Consider the following 22,573-nt stretch of genomic DNA (forward strand, 5'->3'; position numbering starts at 1 on the left):
CCTCAAAGTCAGCATTTTAATCCAAAAACACGGTCGGAGTTTTTTTCTCTCATAATGCACTGTGTGCTGCAGGATTTTTTAGTACTGCACACACTGACCTATTCTCTCACATGTGGGCCTACCAGCTTTCTCTCGCTTGACTTAAAGCCGCTAGAATTTTGGCGTATTAATAGGTCAAAAACACTGGCTCGTAGGATGTATATACAGTGGACCCCCACTTAACGATCACCTCCCAATGCGACCAATTATGTAAGTGTATTTATGTAAGTGCGTTTGTACGTGTATGTTTGGGGGTCTGAAATGGACTAATCTACTTCACAATATTCCTTATGGGAACAAATTCGGTCAGTACTGGCACCTGAACATACTTCTGGAATGAAAAAATATCGTTAACCGGGGGTCCACTGTATATATATGACAAAAACAGTCAAAGGGTTAATTAATATGCCTTTGATACCATTTTTTTTTTCACTTTAAAACTGTGATTGCTTGTTGTCCCTCTTGGTACTAAGAAATTAATGTACAGTATTTAGTACACCTACCATCCGACTTACGACCTGCTCGACTTACGACCGTGTTTTTTATGCCAAATTTCTGGGAAATAAACAACTATTTGTGTTGTACACAGTGTTTATCCTAAACCTTACAGTATAAAATACAGTACTAACAGCATAAAAAGTAAAGTAAAACATGAAATACCAAAATAAAACAATAAAATAAAGTCATTACAAAAATGTTTTGTTGATATTCAGTAGTAAAGTTCAACTTACGACCGGTTTCTCGGAACCGAACTCGGTCGTAAGTCGGATGGTAGGTGTATTATATTCTTTTATGACCTTGTTTGTGGTTATCATGCCTCCTTTTACCCGACAGCCACTCAGTGCATCTTTTATTTCCCGTCTTTCATACCGTAGTTATAACACTGCTAGTGCATACATATTCTAGTTTTGTCAAACGTACATCGTGAATAGAATTTTAGTCATTTCCTCATCCATATATTTTAAGGCTATTTCAATGTTTTCCAGTGTAGCACTCAATTTTTTAAATTTTATTTACACAATCTTCTGGTGAGAAACATGTCAAACACGACTACTTGATCCCTCTGTCTGCTAGTCTTAGACTAGCATGATGAGGCATAAGTAACTTCACAACAGAGCTAGGTATGGTTGACTGGCCTACAGAATTCTCCAATGCCAATGGTATCGATGATTGGATAGACATATTTCTTAACAAATTACTTAGACTATATAAATACTGTCCAATAAAAGCAAAGCAGATTACGAATAAACAGCTAGGTTGCCCCTGGATAACTAACAGAATACTAGGCTCCAATGATATGAAAAGCAATATGGACAGAACTTAATAAACAAAGGTATTATTAACCCTTTGACTGTCTCGGCCGTATATATACATCTTATGAGGTACCGTGTTTGACGTATATATACGTACTCATAAATTCTAGCGGCTTCAAATCAAGCAGGAGAAAGCTGGTAGGCCCACATGTGAGAGAATGGGTCTGTGTGGTCAGTGTGCACCATATAAAAAAATCCTGGAGCACGCAGTGCATAATGAGAAGAAAAAATACTCAGACCGTTTTTTTTAATTAAAATGCCGACTTTGTGGTCTATTTTCGTATAGTATTTATGATTGTATTCTCGTTTTCTTGGTCTCATTTGATAGAATGGAAAATATATTATAGAAATAGAGGTGATTTGATTGATTTTACTATAAAAGGAACCTGGAAATGGAGCTCAAAGTAGGGGAAATGTTTGATTTTTGCCGATGTTCAAAAGTAAACAAATGATGTCATTGTCCAATAAATGTCCAACTAGCCATCCTAACATGCAGTCATGAATGGGTTGATGTAATTTTTACAATTATTACAATATTGCAGTAGTCTGCATAACAGTAAATCTTCTATTTTTTGTTTGAATAAAACTTCAAAATAGAAAGCAAGAGTAATATCAGAGGGGCCTGGAGACATGACTGATTAACAAAGAAAATGTTATTTTAGAGCCAGGAATGTCTGCATTGTTCATTCTGGTTCTTATATGAAATTGTTATATTTTTTAATTTTCATGAAATTGGCCAAATTGCAAATTTCTGACCACGTTATTGGGTAGCTGAAATAGGTAAATGGGCAGTTTCTTGTACTCAATCGATAGAAAAAATGTAGTTCTAAAGAAACAGGTATGAGTTTGGTCAACTGGAACAATGGAATTAGCCGAAAATAGGGCTCAAAGTGGGCGAAATCGCCGATTTGTAAATATCGCTGAGGTCGCTAAATTCGCGAGAGCATAATTCCGTCAGTTTTCCATCAAATTTCGTATTTTTGGTGTCATTACAATCGGGAAAAGATTCTCTATCATTTCATAAGAATTTTTTTTTTTTTAAATTTTGCGACACCAGGAGACACCTCAGGATTAGGGGTTGCAACAGTCAAGGGGTTTAATACTACGCATCAGTCTTCACCAAACTAATAAGAAAGGCTAAGCAATTGTGCTACTCCAATAGATTCACCGAAACAAGAGGAGATATAAAAAAGACCTGGAAGACACTCTCTCAGAGTCTGGGCACCCACAAACTGAAAAAACTAGGGATATTGTCCTAACTAAACCAAATGAAACAACCACAGCATAATGAGTTAACAAGAAAAAATGACTTTCTCAATCATAGGATCAAATCTTGCCAGCAAAATCCCAGGTGCTAATGCGTGAGCAAGTGATTACTAAGATGGGAATTTCACAACCTCCTCCTATCTTGCACCTACCGAGCCTACAGAAGTCACCACGATTATTAAGTTGCTTAAAAATAAATCAGAAAATCCGGCTCACGTCCCACCATTATTACACAAATGAGCAGCTCTATGTTTTTTCACCTGCTATTTCATTACTCTTTAAGAAATCACTAGAAACCAGGACTTTCCTGACACTACTCAAGATAGCAAGGGTTACACCAATACACAAAGGTGGTGACCCCACAGATGTAAACTATCCAAAATCTTTGAGAAACTTGTGCACAAGAGATTATACTCCTTTATGACAGTGAAAAGCATACTCAACCCCTGTCAATTTGGCTTCAGGAAACGCAAAAGCACAAATGACCTAAGGAAAGCTTTTGATACAGTAGACCACAGCATTCTACTCCACAAACTTGACCATTATGGTATAAGAGGCCACGCACTTACATATTTCAAATCCTAACTTACTAACAGACATCAATATGTCTCTATAAAGGACACAACCTCATCAACAAGACCACTGGATACTGGAGTACCACAGGGAAGTGTCCTTGGTCCTGTGCTCTTCCTCTTATACATCAATAATCTTCCTAATGTATCACAACAACTTAAACCTATTCTCTTTGCTGACGACACGACTCATGTCATCTCCCACCTTTATCTTTCCTCACTCAACACTATTGTTAACAAAGAGCTAGTAAAAACATCGACCTGGCTGACCACCAATAAACTTACACTTAATATTGACAAAACCTTCTACATTAAGTTTGGAAGCAAAACAGGTGATGCCCAGCTGAACATTATGATTGACAACACTCTTATTGCTAAACATAATGAGGGTCAATTCCTGGGTCTGCACCTTGACAGCAACCTGAAATTCAACAACCATATCCAACACACAACAAAAAAAGTATCCAAAACAGCTGGGATCCCTCAAAGATACGTTACTATGTACCACAATCAGCCTTACTCACACTATACTATTCACTCATTTATCCCTACCTCACCTATGCAATTTGTGCCTGGAGATCAACAGCAGCAACCCAACAAAAAGCTGCAGTAAGAATTATCATGCAATCCAATGCTAAGCAACACACACCCCCACTCTTCAAAGACCTAATCACTGTGCAAAACATTCACACCTACTACTGTGCAACCTACATTTACAGAACCATAAATTCTAGTATTAACCCTGAACTAAAACACTTTCTCGACAGCTGCAACAGGATCCAGAGACACAGTACCAACACAAAAATATCTGACATTCTTTGCACCCAGCTAAATCTCTACAAAAAAATGTGCATAAAAGGGCCTAAAATCTGGAACTCCCAGACCGAAAACTCTAGAAGTGCAGACTCGACCACCATACTGAAAACTACCATTAAAAAAATCTTATCTCCCTAACACATCCCACCATCAACTATGTGAAAACCACCTATTCTCTTTTTTGTATCATGAACACATCCAAAACAAAATTGGCTTACTTTCATTATCTCAAATTCCCCCTATTTTACACTTACACTCACCCACATGACTAAAAACATAAAATTCCTAATTTAGCTATTGTCCAATAAATCTTTAGTTAGTCCTAAGTTTACCTGAAATACTCTCCCAATATAGGAGCTTTAATAGAAACAGTGTATCATGCCAAGATAAAACCATTCCCATTACTAATTGTAATACTGTTATGCTTTGTACTACCTCACTATTATACATCTAATTTAATGTTAATTACTTCAGTTACCTAGCAGTTTGGAGGGATATGTTGTGTATCTTTATATGTGTATGCTTCTAAACTGTTGTATTCTGAGCACCTCTGCAAAAACAATGATAATGTGTGAGTGTGGTGAAAGTGTTGAATGATGATGAAAGTATTTTCTTTTTGGGGATTTTCTTTCTTTTTTGGGTCACCCTGCCTCAGTGGGAGACGGCCGACTTGTTGAGAGAGAGAGAGAGAGAGAAAAAAAAAAAAAAAAAAAAAAACCTAGCTTTTATACTAGTATGCAATAAAGTATATTAAAATGTACTGCTCCATAACCTGTGTCAGTACAGAGTAAGAATTAGTACGGTATTAGTCTGCCCGAAATGGCTAGGCGTGCTAGTGGCTTTCTTTGTAACTAATATTTTATAATATGTAAATCACACATTGTAAACAAATAATCATTTTCAGTTTTTTTCAATGGGTTTTCTCATTTTCAATTACATGATCTTCTGGTTACAAACCTATCAAACATGACTACTTGATTCCTCTGTCTGCTGATCCATGACTACTTGATTCCTCTGTCTGCTGATCCATGACTACTTGATTCCTCTGTCTGCTGATCTTAAAGAATGGTGGAACGTTGTGGTTCAGAGGTTCATTTTGATTCCTCTGTCTGCTGATCTTAAAGAATGGTGGAACGTTGTGGTTCCGAGGTTCATTTGAACTGTGATGTCTGCACACTTCTGGTAAGACATCTACCCTTGATGAGTGCTGAGTTTTTCTTTTTTACTCCTGGAGTCTGACTATGGGCCAGGCTTGTCTGGCGTCTGCCTGGTCATCCAAGGTGTTGCTGCTGGTGACCCGCTGCCCCACATATCCATCACAGCCTGGTTGATCTGGCACCTGGTGAAGATATTTGTCCGGTTTCCTCTTGAAGATTTCTACACTTGTCCCAGCAGTATTTCTGATATCTTCTGGCAAGATACTGAATAGTCTGGGACCAAAAATGTTGATACAGTACTCCCTTATTGTGCTCAATGCTCCCCTGCTAAATTGATGGCGTAATGTTTCCTTCTTTAAATCATCTTAGGTGGAAAATGGAATTTGCTGATCAATACCCAAACTATTACCTAGCTAAAAGTGGTGCCTATGCTAACCTTCCTATGGTATATAAATATACCTAGTTGAATGAATCTTATTGTAGCCAGCTGGCCCAGTGGCTAATGTGTCAGTCTGGAGTTTTACGACTCCCTGACCACAGGTTCTATCCCCTCCCATGGTATGGTTTGTTTAGAAGGTTTCTGTTCAGCATGAGCATTTACCAGTTTTTTCTAATGCCCACTTAACTGAAGATCACTGTATATTTTAACTGCACTATTGTTCACTTAGCTACCTCTTTTTTTGTACATTTAAAAACTCCTACTTATTAATCCACGTCTAGCTCTAAGTAGTCTTTAACCATTAGGATTCGTCTGCCCAAAATGCACTGCATTCTAGTGGCTTTCTTTCATGCCTATTATCATTATAATAAAAAAAACGAGGTGCTAAACCTACAAGGGTCATACAGTGCAGTCTTTTATGCCAAACATTTCATTATATGTAAACTACATTACTGGTACAGATGGACCCTGCCTTACAGTGTTCCACTAGTACAGTGGTTGTCAGTTATACCCATTCTTCATTTATTCAGACTCCTACAATAAATATATTCGCCACTTATTACAAGCTAAGGACGAAAATATTTTAAGGTACATAATGTGTGTACTGTATATGCATTTTTTATGCCTAGCTCTATTGTTCACTTAATATATGATAGTGTAAACATGTTATCAGGGTTTTATATGTATTTGAAAGTGAAAAAAGGCTATGTTTCACTTTACGATTTTCGCTTTACAGCAGCAGCCCAGAACTTAACCTGCTGTATAAGTGGGGACCTACAGTAGCCCAGACCCTAACCTGCCCTACAGTAGCCCAGACCCTAACCTGCTGTATAAGTGGGGACCTACAGTAGCCCAGACCCTAACCTGCTGTATAAGTGGGGACCTACAGTAGCCCAGACCCTAACCTGCTGTATAAGTGGGGACCTACAGTAGCCCAGACCCTAACCTGCTGTATAAGTGGGGACCTACAGTAGCCCAGACCCTAACCTGCTGTATAAGTGGGGACCTACAGTAGCCCAGAACCTAACCTGCTGTATAAGTGGGGACCTACAGTAGCCCAGAACCTAACCTGCTGCATAAGTGGGGACCTACAATAGCCCAGAACCTAACCTGCTGTGTAAGTGGGGGCCCTTCAGTATACAGTAGAAATTAAATAAATTACAGTGGATCCTCAAATATCGAACAGCTCCCAACTCAACCAATTAGTAAGTGAATTTTTGTAAGTGCTTTTATAAGTGTATTTTTGAGGGTCTGAAATGAACTGATCTAATTTACATTATTCCTGATGGGAATAAATTTGTTCGGTAACGGCACTCGAACAGCCGTCTGGAATGAAGAAAGTTTGGTATCTGAGGTTCCAATGTATTTGTATTTGTAAGAAATTTCACAACAATGATGATCAGAAAGACTATGATTTAAAGGGCCTTCCACACTCCTTTTTATAAAGAGCATAATGCGTGCCATTTTCAACTCGTCTGTTGAAGTTGATAGCATAACTCATCCGTACATTCTACTCAAACCTCAATTTGTATTAGTAACGTCATTACTTCCACTTTAAGTACTTCAGCATCATCAGTTTTTATTGACTGAAACTTGTATTTAACACTTACACTCACCCAAATGACTGTAAATATAAAATTCTTAATATAGCTATTGCCTAATAAATCTCAAGTTAGTTCTAAGTTTGCCTAGATACTCTCCCAATATAGGAGCTTCAATAGAATCAGTGTATCTCCTCCTTTCAACAAACTGGCCATATCCCACCAAGGCAGGGTGGCTCAAAAAGAAAAACAAAAGTTTCTCTTTTTAACTTTAATAATGTATACAGGAGAAGGGGTTACTAGCCCCTTGCTCCCAGCATTTTAATCGCCTCTTACGACACGCATGGCTTACGGAGGAAGAATTCTGTTCCACTTCCCCATAGAAATAAGAAATAAACAAGAACTAGTAAAAAAAAATAGAAGAAAACCCAGAGGGGTGTGTATATATATGCTTGTACATGCATGTGTAGTGTGACCTAAGTGTAAGTAGGAGTAGCAAGACGTACCTGAAATCTTGCATGTTTATGAGACAGGAAAAAGACACCGGCAATCCTACCATCATGTAAAACAAGTACAGGCTTTCGTTTTACACTCATTTGGCAGGACGGTAGTACATCCCTGGGTAGCTACTGTCTACGAACCTACTACAGTGTATCATGCCAAGATAAAACCATTCCCATTACTAAAGTTACTAATTGTAATAGTGTTTTATATTTTGTACTGCCTCACTATTATACATCTAATTAATGTTAATTACTTCAGTTACCTAGCTTTTATATCAGTATGCAATAATGTATATTGAAATGTACTGCTCCATAACCTGTGTCAATATTGAAATGTACTGCTCCATAACCTGTGTCAATATTGAAATGTACTGCTCCATAACCTGTGTCAATATTGAAATGTACTGCTCCATAACCTGTGTCAATATTGAAATGTACTGCTCCATAACCTGTGTCAATATTGAAATGTACTGCTCCATAACCTGTGTCAATATTGAAATGTACTGCTCCATAACCTGTGTCAATATTGAAATGTACTGCTCCATAACCTGTGTCAATATTGAAATGTACTGCTCCATAACCTGTGTCAATATTGAAATGTACTGCTCCATAACCTGTGTCAATATTGAAATGTACTGCTCCATAACCTGTGTCAATATTGAAATGTACTGCTCCATAACCTGTGTCAATATTGAAATGTACTGCTCCATAACCTGTGTCAATATTGAAATGTACTGCTCCATAACCTGTGTCAATATTGAAATGTACTGCTCCATAACCTGTGTCAATATTGAAATGTACTGCTCCATAACCTGTGTCAATATTGAAATGTACTGCTCCATAACCTGTGTCAATATTGAAATGTACTGCTCCATAACCTGTGTCAATATTGAAATGTACTGCTCCATAACCTGTGTCAATATTGAAATGTACTGCTCCATAACCTGTGTCAATATTGAAATGTACTGCTCCATAACCTGTGTCAATATTGAAATGTACTGCTCCATAACCTGTGTCAATATTGAAATGTACTGCTCCATAACCTGTGTCAATATTGAAATGTACTGCTCCATAACCTGTGTCAATATTGAAATGTACTGCTCCATAACCTGTGTCAATATTGAAATGTACTGCTCCATAACCTGTGTCAATATTGAAATGTACTGCTCCATAACCTGTGTCAATATTGAAATGTACTGCTCCATAACCTGTGTCAATATTGAAATGTACTGCTCCATAACCTGTGTCAATATTGAAATGTACTGCTCCATAACCTGTGTCAATACATAGTAAGAATAAAGATTAGTCTGCTCAAAATGCCTAGGCATGTTAGTGGCCTTCTTTGTAATTAATATTTTACAATATATAAACCACACAGTGTAAGCTTTGCAAAGAAATAAATATTTTCATTTTCAAATGTATAGTGGACTCCCGGTTAACGATATTTTTTCACTCCAGAAGTATGTTCAGGTGCCAGTACTGACCGAATTTGTTCCCATAAGGAATATTGTGAAGTAGATTAGTCCATTTCAGACCCCCAAACATACACGTACAAACGCACTTACATAAATACACTTACATAATTGGTCGCATTCGGAGGTGATCGTTATGCGGGGGTCCACTGTATTTGGATCTAAATCAGGGTTCCCCCAGAGTGGTCAATATTGACCCCTAAGGGTCAATGGGGCTATTGAAGGGGTTAATAAATGGCTGGCTGGGGATCAAGAGGGGGGTCAGTAAATGTTAACGATATCAGTTTCACTAAAAAAAAGAGTATGTTAAAGCTTAATTTTTGATAAGAACATAAGAACATAAGAAAGGAGGAACACTGCAGGAGGCCTGCTGGCCCATACTAGGCAGGTCCTTTACAATTCATCCCACTAACAAAACATTTACCCAACCCAATTTTCAATGCTACCCAAGAAATAAGCTCTGATGTGAAAGTCCCACTCAAATCCAACCCTTCCCACTCATGTACTTATCCAACCTAGATTTGAAACAACCCAAAGTCCTAGCCTCAATAACCCAACTAGGTAGACTGTTCCACTCATCAACTACCCTATTTCCAAACCAATACTTTCCTATGTCCTTTCTAAATCTAAACTTATCTAATTTAAATCCATTACTGCGGGTTCTCTCTTGGAGAGACATCCTCAAGACCTTATTAATATCCCCTTTATTAATACCTATCTTCCACTTATACACTTCGATCAGGTCTCCCCTCATTCTTCGTCTAACAAGTGAATGTAACTTAAGAGTCTTCAATCTTTCTTCATAAGGAAGATTTCTGATGCTATGTATTAATTTAGTCATCCTACGCTGAATGTTTTCTAACGAATTTATGTCCATTTTGTAATACGGAGACCAGAACTGAGCTGCATAATCAAGGTGAGGCCTTACTAATGATGTATAAAGCTGCAGTATGACCTCTGGACTTCTGTTGCTTACACTTCTTGATATAAATCCCAGTAATCTATTTGCCTTATTACGTACGCTTAGGCATTGCTGTCTTGGTTTAAGGTTGCTGCTCACCATAACCCCCAAGTCCTTTTCGCAATCTGTATGGCTAAGTTCTACATCATTTAATTTATAAGTACTAGGGTTATGGGCACTCCCAAGCTTCAGAACCTTGCACTTATCTACATTGAACTGCATCTGCCACTTTTCTGACCAAGAATAGAGTTTGTTTAAATCCTCCTGAAGTTCCCTAACATCTACGTTTGAATCAATTATCCTACCTATCTTTGTGTCATCGGCGAATTTGCTCATATCACTAGTAATTCCCTCATCAAGATCATTGATATATATTATAAACAACAACGGGCCCAAGACTGATCCCTGTGGAACGCCACTTGTTACAGATCCCCACTCGGATTTAACCCCATTTATGGACACTCTCTGCTTCCTGTCAGTGAGCCATGACTCGATCCACGAGAGCACTTTTCCCCCAATGCCATGGGCTGCCACTTTCTTTAACAGTCTATGGTGCGGAACTCTATCAAAAGCCTTACTAAAATCTAAGTAAATAATATCAAATTCTTTATTGTGGTCAACAGCCTCAAAAGCTTTACTGAAGAAAGTTAATAAATTAGTTAGACAAGACCGGCCTCTTGTGAATCCATGCTGAGTATCATTAATCAAGCTATGCTTATCGAGATGGCTTCTTATAATCTCAGCTATAATTGACTCTAGTAATTTGCCTACAATTGAGGTCAGGCTTATTGGGCGGTAATTTGACGGTAACGACTTGTCCCCTGTTTTAAAAATAGGAGTTACATTAGCCATCTTCCACATATCAGACACTACACCTGTTTGAAGAGATAAATTAAAAATATTAGTTAATGGTTCACAGAGTTCCATTTTGCATTCCTTAAGAACCCTTGAAAAAACCTCATCAGGACCCGGCGACTTATTTTGCTTCAGTCTGTCTATCTGCCTCACAACCATCTCACTAGTGACTGTGATGTTACATAATTTATCTTCTTCTAGCCCACTGTAAAAATTAATTACTGGAATATTGTTAGTGTCTTCCTGTGTAAAAACTGAGATAATTGATAATTTAAATATTACCTATTTTTCTTCCTTCAACACACCGGCCGCATCCCACCAAGGCCTAAAAAGAAAAACGAAAGTTTCTTTTTTTAAATTTAGTAACGAATACAGAAGAAGGGGTTACTAGCCCCTTGTTCCCGGCACTTTAGTCGCCTCTTACGACAAGTATGACTTACTGGGGAAGAATTCTGTTCCACATCCCCATTTTTATGGTCATTAAATATTATCCATAGCAATATTTATTCAATTATCTTCATATAATAAATGTTTGGGAGTCGATGAACAATCTGAAACTTCATGAAGGTGTTGATGTACTGAAGAGTTTCGGGACCCCTGATCTAAATAATGTTTCATGGGGAAGCACTAAATCCATATGGGGGTCATACAGCACATAGGGAATGGAAGGTAATCAGATTTGTATCTAGGATAGGGAAGGGTGACTCCAATTCCTTTGATCAAGAGTCCTTCACCAGAATCAAGGTATCTTATTAATGATAAGAAGATACCAGACGTATTAAGCAAATTTCCTAAATTTGCTTGTAACAGATAAGTGAACTGTAGATATAAATCCAGATGTTCTCCTGTTAACCCTTTTGAGGCCTAGTTCCTAGGCCTTCTGTGTATCCATATGCTCTTGCGCTACCATCCACAGGATGGATATGGGGTGCACAATAAACTAGCCACTTCGGTGGCAAAATCTAAATCTAGAAATGCAGCATTTAAAGAGTACCAAACACCCTCTGGAGTATAGTTCCAATCACAGTATTGTGCCTTTTTATTCTTTCTGAATTATCATATTTATTATCTCACATTTCCTCTTCCACTTTGGCAATTTTTTTGTCCTTGATGCTTTGAACATAAATTTTCTTTTTAAATTAGTTCTTTACAGACTTGTTTACAAGATTATATTGTATCATATATTCTGCCAACTACCTAATTTATTTTTCAAAATTTCTTTCTTCCCTCCCTTGTTAAACTTGCAGTTATTTGCAACTTGTACGACTCTCTGGTAGTTTCTGTTCATCTAGCAGTAAGTAGGTACAAGGGTGTTAGTCACCTTACACCTGGGATGCTTCCTACAGGGGCAACCAGATTAAGGCAACAGGACCAATGTTTCACCTGTGCCAGGGATGGATCCTGGTCCCTCAGCGTGTGAGCCGAGGACATGACTAAGCCACAAGCACCAATGATCCCTAACACCAGCTGAACAAAGAACTGGAGAGATGTTATGCACATCTTATGCTGTAGATTTTATATACACTATTCTGTACATTTGATAGATTCCATAGTACTGCAAATTTTTTCTTACTACAAAATTTGTTAATTTTTGAAAGGTTTGTGGCCTTAATACTGTTAGATTATCAGTGGTGGCAACCAGTGACCAGTTTTGAGTTATTTTTATAGCCCAGCCTTGGACTACAAAAAAAAATTCTTTTTTCCACTACCTGTTAAACCAGGCTGTTATTGCAGGCAGCCCACTTTCTCATATAGCCATCACAGCCTGGTTAACCTAGCACTTGCTAGAGGTATTCAGGCAGATTTTGCCTTGAAAACCTCTACATTTGTTCTGGCAATATTTCTGTATCTGCTGGTACCAAGTTGCATAGTCTTGGACCATGAAGTTGGCACAGCATTCTTATTATTCCTATGATGGTCCTGCTTTTCACTGGTTCTATTTTACACTTTTCCTGTATCTTCCCACTTCAGTACATTCTTATGGTGGCCAGCCCTTAACATAGTTGAAAATGGTAATAAAACAACAAATGTGGAGTTTCCATTATGATGGGAGTCTAAATAGTGGTGTCACTTCAAAATTATTTATTAAATTTATTAGTTATGCTAAAACTTGTCTGGTAGATATGGTGTCCCTTCCAATTACATTAATGACAACAGTCATACATTTTTTGGCATTACTATCTAGGAATCACTTAAATGTACACGCTTCATACTTCTGGCACTGCAGTACGACAGTAGCAACATGTGAACGATGTTTTAATTTCAGTGTATCAGCATCTGTCGGTCTGAGAGGTTGCGTTTGTTTTGTTCAATACAGATCAAGCTTCAATTTTTCACAATGATCATTGGTACTGTTTTATCTTTACATTCAGTTATGTATCTCAGAAGTATAACCGAGGCAAGAACTGCCACCTGATACTGCTCAATCAAGTGATAGTGAGGCACATTACCTCTGTTTTATCTTTACATTCAGTTATGTATCTCAGAAGTATAACCGAGGCAAGAACTACCACTTGATACTGCTCAATCAAGTGATAGTGAGGCACATTACCTCTGACTTTTGATATACCTCTGATGAGTTCTGAAAGTCTTTCTACTTCCAGAGCCCGGCCATGGGCCGGTATCGCACAAGGTCTAGTAGTGCATCATATGTCCTTGAATTATTCGGTGGTAATACAGTGGACCCCCGGTTAACGATATTTTTTCACTCCAGAAGTATGTTCAGGTGCCAGTACTGACCGAATTTGTTCCCATAAGGAATATTGTGAAGTAGATTAGTCCATTTCAGACCCCCAAACATACACGTACAAACACACTTACATAATTGGTCGCATTCGGAGGTGATCGTTATGCGGGGGTCCACTGTACTACTAGAAACACTGGTGATGCGGAAAAAGGTAGTGAATGTGATTCCGCTGATGATGTTGGTGTTAGTAATATTGCAGGAGTTGCAGTGCCACCACCTGTCTTATTACATGTGACACCATATGTGGTGTAATAACCCTGACACTAGTTATTACACCACAAACACCATAAGCTGTGACACCACAAGGAACCCTGACACCAGTTATTACACCAAAAACATCATAAGTTGTGACACCACAAGGTACCCTAACACCAGCCATTACACTATAAACTGAGGCACAAGGGGCACTGACACCAGCTGCTACACTACTGGTTTTTGATGAGCAGTGCAGCTCCTCCTCCTTCTCCACTCCCTCTATCTTGTAGCACCACAAAGGACCCTGACACCAGCTGCTGCACCACTAAACATTAACCCTTTGACTGTCGCAACCCCCAATCCTGAGGTGTCTCCTGGTGTCGTAAAATTAAAAAAAAAAAAAAAAAAAAAAAAAAAAAAAAAAATTCTTATGAAATGATAGAGAATCTTTTCCCGATTGTAATGACACCAAAAAAACGAAATTTGATGGAAAACTGACGGAATTATGCTCTTGCGAAGTTAGCGACCTTGGCGCTGTTTACAAATCGGCGATTTCGCCCACTTTGAGCCCTATTTTCGGCTAATTCCGTTGTTCCAGTCGCCCAAACTCATAGCTATTTCTTTAGAACTTCATTTTTTCTATCGATTGAGTACAAGAAACTGCCCATTTACCGATTTCAACTACCTAATAATGTGGTCAGAAATTTGCAATTTGGCCAATTTCACGAAAACTAAAAAATATGACAATTTCAAAATAAGGTCCAGAATGAACAATGCAGACATTCCTGGCTCTAAAATAACATTTTCTTTGCTCATCAGTCATGTCTCCAGGCCCTTCTGATATTACTCTTGCTTTCTATTTTGAATTTTTATTCAAACAAAAAATAGAAGACTTACTATTATGCAGACTACTGCAATGCTGTAATAATTGTATAAATAACATCAACCCATTCATGACTGCATATTAGAATGGCTAGTTGGACATTTATTGGACAATGGCATCATTTGTTTACTTTTGAACATTGGCAAAAATCACACATTTCCCCTACTTTGAGCTCCATTTCTAGGTTCTTTTTATAGCAAAATCAATCAAAATCACCTTTATTTCTATAATATGTTTTCCATTCTATCAAATGAGACCAAGAAAACGAGAATACAACCATAAATACTATACAAAAATAGACCACAAAGTCGGCATTTTAATTAAAAAAAAAACGGTCAGAGTTTTTTTTTTCTCATTATGCAAAGCGTGCTCCAGGATTTTTTTTATATGGTGCACACTGACCACACAGACCCATTCTCTCACATGTGGGCCTACCAGCTTTCTCCTGCTTGATTTGAAGCCGCTAGAATTTATGAGTATATATACGTCAAACACAGTACCTCGTAAGACGTATATATACGGCCGCAACAGTCAAAGGGTTAAGAAACCACCAGCAAACAATGGGAAATTCAGCCCAACTGTCCAGTAACTGACAATTCCAGTAAATTTGATTATTTCAAATTAGTTCTTTATGATACACTTATAAATCTGACTGTGACTCCAACAAACAATTATTACCAGTGCACAACAGCCAATACAAATGTTGCAGTGAAATCTCAGCTTCACAGGTGAAAGTATACCACTGATGCACTGGTGTACAAATAAACTTTAATCAACCAGCTTTCAGTGAAATAATGACAGTTGATGGCTTTTTGTTACTGCATATGCAGTATTTCTCTGACAAAATTAATCCCCAGAGATGATCTCTGTGCAAAATAAGGGAAATGACTGTGTGCATGAAGTGGAAATAGTACAGTGAATTAACCCTTAAATGGTCCAAACGTATATATACTTTTTTTCAACATCTGAAAGTATGCAAAAAAATGTAGATTTTTTTTTTTGTTTTACATGTGAAAACGTGTAAAAAAAACTTTTATCTACATTTTTTTTTGTTATATTTGAAAATATGTAAAAAAAAGTAGATCTACTTTTGTAGTACTACGAATTTGAACGTCGATCTGTTTGGACCATTTAAGGGTTAAAATACGGTGGACCCCCGGTTAACGATATTTTTTCATTCCAGAAGTATGTTCAGGTGCCAGTACTGACCGAATTTGTTCCCATAAGGAATATTGTGAAGTAGATTAGTCCATTTCAGACCCCCAAACATGCACTTACAAACGCACTTACATAAATACACTTACATAATTGGTCGCATTGGGAGGTGATCGTTAAGCGGGGGTCCACTGTATTTTATCCCTTGAAGAAAACTGTTATTGACAAAAGGAGGCTTTATTTTAAGCAATACTTTTTTTTTTAAACATTGGCCATCTCCCATGGAAGTAGGGTGACCCAAAAAAGAAACACTTTCACTATCACTCACACTATCACTGTCTTGCCAGAGGTGCACAGGTGCAACAGTTCAGATGTCCCTCCAAAACAGCAAATATTCCTTTAAGCAATACATTCCCAGCAAAAGACATTGCTTTGGTATCAAAATATTTGTGATGTGTGACTCTGAAACTGGTATAAAGTTAGATGTGTACACAGGCAAGACAACCTCAGAAAACATCAGAGATCTTTTAGATATACAGTGGACCCCCGCTTTACGATCAGCTCCCAATGTGACCAATTATGTAAGTGTATGTATTTATGTAAGTGCATTTGTACATGTATGTTTGGGAATCTGAAATGGACTAATCTAATTCACAATATTCCTTATGGGAACAAATTCGTTCAGTAATGGCACCTGAACATGCTTCTGTAATGAAATAATATCGTAAGCCAGGGGTCCACTGTATATGCTGCTGCTGTCATGAAAATTATGGTAATGTATCTAGGCAAGGGGTATAACTGATTCACAAATAACTGGGTACACAAACCCCTCACATTGTAATTTCCTGAAGGTTAATAAAACAGAAATGTGAGAGACAGTGAACGTAAACAAAAAACTTGTATCATCATTCAGAAAGCCATTAACTCATAATGAAATGAAAGCATTTCAGGATAGCAACATAATGGCACATCAAAGTCATAACTGAGGGATCTCCATTGGGAATACCTTTACCTTTGATGTACCTCTGATGAGTTCCAGTATTTCTACTCCCAGAGGCCGGCCATAGGCCAGCCTTGTCTGGTGTTTGCCTGGTCAACCAGGTTGTTGTTGCTGCTAGAGGCCCACTGCCCCACATATCCTACATAATTCTTCCTCCATAAGCCATGTGTGTTGTAAGAGACGACTAAAATGCCAGGAGCAAGGGGCAACTAACCCCTTCTTCTGTATAAATTAATAAATGTAAAGAAAAAACTTTTCTTTTTCTTTTTAGGTCACCCTGCCTAGGAGGGAGATGGCTGGGGCATTGAAAACAATAAAGAGGGATGCTCCTATTGGCTCAGATGTTGCCCAAGAGGCAAGCTACCACATCACTGGTTGGCTGAGGCCCAACCACACAAGAACCGATGCTCCTATTGGCTTAGACGCTGCCCAAGAGGCAAGCTACCACATCGTTGGTTGGCCAAGACCCACCCACGTGCGCCGACCACAATAATAATTATCTCTATTTCTACAGGCAGGCCTCACTTTACAGCGCTTCGCTTAATGGCATTTTGTTAATGCAGCGTTTTTCAGTTATATCCATTCTTCATTTATTCAGTCTTCCTACAATAAATATATTCACCACTCACTACAAACGAAGGACAAAAATATTAAAAGGAAAGCGACGTGTGTACCGCATATGCATTTTTTAGGCCTAACTCTATTGCTCACTTAATAGATGATAGTGTAAACATGTTATCAGGCTTTTATATGCCTGATAACATGTTATCAGACTTTTATATGCTTTTGAAAGTAAACAACAAGTGCTATTTTTCACTTTGTAGTGGTTTTTCGCATAACAGAAGTAGCCCTGAACTTAACCTGCCGTATAAGTGGGGCCCGCCTGTACATGATAAAAGTATTACAGGCCTAGCTGATACCAGTGGCAGATATTGCATATAGGAAGCCCCTGGTTATACAGAGCATTTTGGGCAACTCAGGATAATCTATTTCCCCAGGATGAGACCCACAACAGTCATCTAACACCCAAGTACCTACTTACTGCTTATGTGAACTGGGGCAGCATGTGTAAGGTGACTAATACCCAGGTACTCTTCACTCACATCAAAGCCCCCTCCCTGAAGGAATGCTGTCTATCAAAGGACGTATCTCCGTGTAATGCAGGTATGGATGAATTAGACATGTATAACACCTGGGTATCTTTATTTTGAATATGCTTTGCCAACCAGTGCCTATTATATAATTCAATAGTTTATTGAGTGGAGATAAAAGATAAGGTAATCAGTCCCTCAGCCTTGAAGAAGCTGAGGAACCGATTACCTCATCTTCTACTCTCTCTAATTATTAAGCTCTGTACCAAACTGATGGATTTTTTTTTTTCAACAAGTCGGCCGTCTCCCACCAAGGCAGGGTGACCCAAAAAGAAAATATTTTCATCATTCAACACTTTCACCTCACTCACGCATAATAACTGTTTTTGCAGAGGTGCCCAGAATACAACAGTTTAGAAGTATATATGTATAAAAATACACAATATATCCCTCCAAACTGCAAATATCCCAAACCCCTCCTTTAGAGTGCAGGCATTGTACTTCCCATTTCCAGGGCTCAAGTCCGGTTATATAAAATAACCGGTTTCCCTGAATCCCTTCGCCAAATATTACCCTGCTCACACTCCAACAGCTCGTCAGGTCCCAAATACCATTTGTCTCCATTCACTCCTATTTAACACGCTCATGCATGCTTGCTTGAAGTCCAAACCCCTCGCCCACAACACCACCTTTACCCTCTCCCTCCAACCTTTTCGAGGACGACCCCTACCCCACCTTCCTTCCCCTACAGATTTATATGCTCTCCCTGTCATTCTACTTTGATCCATTCTCTCTAAATGACCAAACCACCTCAACAAACCCTCTTCAGCCCTCTGACTAATACTTTTATTAACTCCACACCTTCTCCTAATAAACTGATGGATATATGTTAATAATAATATTTATTTCCACAAGTACATGTACAAGGTATACAAGTCTAGGTGACATCAATGATATACAGCCTCTCCTCACTTAACGATGGGGTTCCATTCCCAAGAGTGGGTCGGTAAGTGAATTGGTCATTAAGCAAGGAGTATACTATACAGTGGACTCCCGACATTTGAAGGCTCAGACATTCGATGCATTTTAACGCAAAAATTTCGCCTCGACATTCTATGGAAAACCCGACATTCGATACGATTCGTACGAGACGTGTCCACATGTGGCCTGAACTGCCGTGTGTGTGCCAGTGTTTATAAGCCAGCTAGTGTGCGCGCATCTAAGGATACATTCGGTACATTCCATATTATCCATATTATCACTGTTTTTGGTGCTTGTTTCTGCAAAATAAGTAACCATGGGCCCCCAAGAAAGCTTCTAGTGCCAACCCTTTGAGAAAAAAGGTGCTAATGACTATTGAAATGAAGAAAGAGATAATTGCAAAGTACAAGTGGAGTGCATGATGATTTGGTAAATAAATTGCCTGCAACTAGTGATGTGAGTGAAGTTAAGGCCAGCAAAGGTTGGTTTGAAAGATTTAAGAATCGTAGTGGCATACACAGTGTGATAAGGCATGGTGAGGCTGCCAGTTCAAGTCCTAATGGAAGGGGATTCCCCTTCTAAACACTAACACCATCCACACTCTCCCCTCCTCCCATCCCATCAATCATCACCAGATCTTCATTAACCCTTTGAGGGTTTCGGACGTACTAGTACAGCTTACGACCCAGGGTTTTTGACGTACTAGTATGCCTAAATTCTAGCGCCCTCAAATCTAGTGGGAGAAAGCTGGTAGGCCTCCATATGAAAGAATGGGTCTATGTGGTCAGTGTGCATGGTATAAAAAAAATCCTGCAGCACACAGTGCATAATGAGAAAAAAAAAACTTTGACCGTTTTTTTGGAATAAAACAGCGACTTTGCACTGTATTTTCGTATGGTATTTATTGTTGTATTCTAGTTTTCTTGGTCTCATTTTATAGAATGGAAGGCATATCACAGAAATTGAGATGATTTTGACTGGTTTTACAATGAAAAGTACCTTGAAATTGAGCTCAAAGTAGCAGAAATGTTCGATTTTTACCAAAGTTCAAAAGTAAACAAATCATGCCAAGCGTCCAATACACGTCAACTGGTGAGTCTAATATTCTTTTGCAAGTGCGCCAATATGATTCATACCATTTTTTACACTAATGCAGTAGTCTGCATAACAGTAAATCTTCTATTTTTTGTGAGAATAAAAATTCAAAGTGGAAAGCAAAAGAATGTAAGAGGGGCCTTGAGACGTGACTAATGAACAGAGGAAATATCATTTTAGTGCCAGGAATGTATTTCTTGTTTGTTCTGGATCTTATTCGGAAATTGGCATCTTTTGAAATTTGTGTGAAATTGGCAAAATTGCTAAATTCTGACCACTGTACTGGATAGTTGAAATTGGTAAATGGGTGGTTTCTTGCACTCATTCAATAGAAAAAAATGGAGTTCTAGCGAAATATTCATGTTTTTTGTCGACTAGTACAGTGGAACTGGCCAAAAATGGGGCTCAAAGTGGGCAAAATCGCCGATCCATAAACATTGCCGAGACCGTTAACTTCGCGAGAGCATAATTCCGTAAGTTTTCCATAACATTTCATATTTTTGGTGTCATTATGATCAGGAAAAGATTCTCTATCTTTTCATAAGAATTTTTTTTTTTTTTTTTTAAATTTGGCCGACCCTGAGAACGAGTCTCGGAGAGGGCCTGTCGACCCTCAAAGGGTTAAAGGTAAGTGTCAATTATTCTACTGTTATTAATCTATTGTTATTGTTGTTATTGTAATTATTCTATTGCATTAAACTTAATATTTCATGTGGTAAAATTTTTTTTTCATACTTTCGGGTGTCTTGCACGGATTAATTTGATTTCCATTATTTCTCATGGGGAAAATTAATTTGACTTTCGATATTTTCGACATTCAATAGCTCTCAGGAACGGATTAGTATTGAATGTCGAGGGTCCACTGTACTGGTAGGAGGTCTGTGTCAACCATCTTTAGATATTATTTTAATGTCACCTTTGCACAATTTACAAACATTTCTGGTATATTTTTAAATGTTTATACAGTAGTCTATTGTATACTGTAATAGAGAATAGAGGAAATCAGCTCTAACATATATTATTTAGGTTTGGATGCTGGTTGGAGAGCTGGTCGTAAGTCCGAGTGGTGAGTAAACAAGTACGTACGTCGTTAAGTAAGGAAAGGCTGTACTACTATATAGAGAGCCCTGTGTTATACAGAGCGTTTCGGACAAATTAGGTCAATTCTGTCCCCAGGATGCAACCCACACCACTAGATTAACACCCAGGTATCTATTTTTCTGATTGGTGAAACATCATCAAAATAAAGATAGCCAGGTGTTGTATGTCCAGTTCTTCAACTTGTCAGTAATGAATAAAGAATAAAAAGACTTACGACTTCATTCCAATGAAGTCATCACAAGTTAAAAATATCGTAAATTGAACAAGAATATTATTTGACAGATAATAAATAACTATTGTCACTGAATAAGTAAATAAACAAATAATTACTAACTAAATACAGTGGACCCCCGGTGAACGATATTTTTTCATTCCAGAAGTATGTTCAGGTGCCAGTACTGACCGAATTTGTTCCCATAAGGAATATTGTGAAGTAGATTAGTCCATTTCAGACCCCCAAACATACACGTACAAACGCACTTACATAAATACACTTACATAATTGGTCGCATTCGGAGGTAATCGTTATGCGGGGGTCCACTGTACTAGTATTTAAAAGTAAATAAATAAAAGTTTATCTTATCTGAACAGTAGAAAAAAGTTTTACAGTTTTATGGCACCATTGTAAAGTTGAAATATTTTAAGTTCAATCGATATAAAGTGAGAAGCATCTGTAACATGACTAGAATAATATTGGCTCAAGTTGAAATATTTTAAGTTCAACCGATGTAAAGTGAGAAGCATCTCTAACATGACTAGAACAATATTGGCTCAATAACACAAATAACTGTGACTAGCCAAAGGTCCAAGTTGGACTGAAATGTTGTCATGAATGTCAGTCTCCTACATACAGTACATGTGGTAAGCTCAATCAAGCCATCAAAACTTGAGTCTATGTACTTAAGCCCCACTAACCGGAATTATTCAAGAATCACATTAAAATTTCAATATAATGTGGGTCAGCAGACCAGCAGCAACAGCTTGGTTGACCAGGAAAGCACCAGAAGAGCCTAGTCTATGACTCCGAGAGTAGAAAAACTCTCAAAACTCATCAAAGGTAAAGGTATATAATGCTAATTAGGATTGTCAATAAGTTTTACCATTTTTCTGCTCAAAGACAATTAACATATACCACACATACAGAATTACCGATAGAAATGGGAAATTACATAATGATTTTCATAAAGCAATCCAGCAAAAAGTGAAAGAAACCTATACGTCTTATCTACAACACTACAAAATATTTTTTTGAAACGTCTGGCGAGTCCTGAAATTATTACATACAGTACAGCCTCTCCTCACTTAACGACAGAGTTCTGTTCCTGAGACCACGTCGGTAAATGAATTCGTCGCTAAGTGAGAGGCATACTACAATGGTAGTGAGTTTGTGTC

At 38.1% G+C, this 22,573-nt stretch overlaps 1 protein-coding gene across 7 annotated transcripts in view; it reads right to left on the reverse strand.

The window, feature by feature from the left end:
• LOC128701784 (YTH domain containing 1) overlaps positions 1 to 22,573 on the reverse strand; it is a 114,929-nt gene that overhangs the window by 59,439 nt on the left and 32,917 nt on the right. The gene's annotated exons all lie outside the window — the stretch shown is intronic.

This window comes from Cherax quadricarinatus, chromosome 96 (genome assembly GCF_038502225.1).
Source record: "Cherax quadricarinatus isolate ZL_2023a chromosome 96, ASM3850222v1, whole genome shotgun sequence".
In the NCBI taxonomy this organism is placed as follows: Eukaryota; Metazoa; Arthropoda; class Malacostraca; order Decapoda; family Parastacidae; genus Cherax; species Cherax quadricarinatus.